Raw genomic sequence first — 1506 nt, forward strand, 5'->3', positions numbered from 1 at the left:
TAGACCAGGCTGGCCTCGAACTCAGAAATCCACCTGCCTCTGCCTCCCGAGTGCTGGGATTAAAGGCGTGCGCCACCACGCCCGGCTCAGTCTCCACTTTGGATCATGAGGTAGAACGTTGACTCCTCTAGCACCATGTCTGCCTGCACGCTGCCATGTTTCTTGACATCCTGTCATGATAATAATGCACTGAACCTGTAAGCCAGCCCTGATTAAATGTTTTCCTTTATAAGAGTTGCCTTGGCCTTGATGTCTCTTCACAGCAATGAAGCCCTAACTAAGATACACTGTCATCAGTGACCACAGCAAACCATCTGGGTAAATTGCTGCAGCTTCTGTTTCACTACCCGCTGCTTCCTATACTTGGTTGTTGAGGTGGCTTGTCTCTTTAAACCTCCCGAGCCAATGCTCTGTTAGGTCTAAACTTTTCTTCTATAGCTTCTTCTTGCAGCCTTCATAGAATTAAATGTAAATGGCCGGTACTTTGCTCTGGATGAGGTTTGGCTTGAGGGAATGTTGTCACTGACTTGATCTTCTGTCCAGACTACTAAAGCCAGAAGCAGTAAGTGTGCTTTGCTTTCCCACGCGTATCTTCACTGGAGCGACACTGTTCATTTCATTCAAGAACTTTTGCTTTGTTTTCACAACATGGCCAGCCCTTTGGTGCAAGAAACTAAGCATCTTGCCTACTGTAGCTTTTCACCTACTTCCTTTACTTTTCTAGCTGTTGATTTAAAATGAGAGGCACACAACTCTTCCTTTTTCATCAACACTTACAGGCTATGGTAGCTTATTCATTGGCCCAATTTTGATATTATGATATCTGGAGGAATAGCGAGGACTCCCTAGAAGCAGAGAGATGGGAACTGGCCAGCCAGTGTAATTAAGATATTTATCCGTTTCACACATGGGCACATATAGGCATGGTTTCTGGCAGATCTCAAATGATCATTAATGATGTAAAAGATTATTGACCTTATGATACCACAAGAGATAAAAATAAGGAAAAAGTAAAAAATACTATAAGCGTATTGAAATTCAGTGTAAAGATTGAAGTAGCATGTGCAGTTGAAGAAAATGGTGCTGATGGACCTAACAGATGCAGGATTGCCACAAGCAGTCAAATGTAAAGCATACTATATCCAGGAAATATAAGAAAATGGCAAACCTGTAATGGCTCTAGGAGTTAAAGGTGGGAGAAAGGCTTTGCTGAGAGAGAAGAGAGTCTTCTGGCCAAGAAAATATGGAGTTAAAAGATTAATGTGCATGTTTCTGCAAACTTATTTTTATTGTGGTATCATCGTTGCCTCTCTGAATGTGTGATACTCACAATCGAATAGTCACAACTCTCTCATGCACTGTTTGAGAATCCGCCTACAATGCACACTCCAGGAATAGAGGATTAGAATCATGGTCCTCTTGTGTGAAAAAGAAAGAATGGAGTGATGGTGATGAGCAGTTGGTGTAGTCTGGATTCTTTAGAGAAATGGAGCCGGGCGTGGTGGC

General features: G+C 42.7%; 2 long non-coding RNA genes across 2 annotated transcripts in view; one reads left to right on the plus strand and one right to left on the minus strand.

The window, feature by feature from the left end:
* The window catches only part of LOC110304318, a 362919-nt gene that overhangs the window by 164801 nt on the left and 196612 nt on the right, over nt 1–1506 (minus strand). The window lies entirely within an intron of this gene.
* Nucleotides 1–1506, plus strand: part of LOC115029874 — a 54848-nt gene that overhangs the window by 5187 nt on the left and 48155 nt on the right. The window lies entirely within an intron of this gene.

The sequence above is a fragment of the Mus caroli genome, chromosome 1, assembly GCF_900094665.2.
Source record: "Mus caroli chromosome 1, CAROLI_EIJ_v1.1, whole genome shotgun sequence".
Classification (NCBI taxonomy): domain Eukaryota; kingdom Metazoa; phylum Chordata; class Mammalia; order Rodentia; family Muridae; genus Mus; species Mus caroli.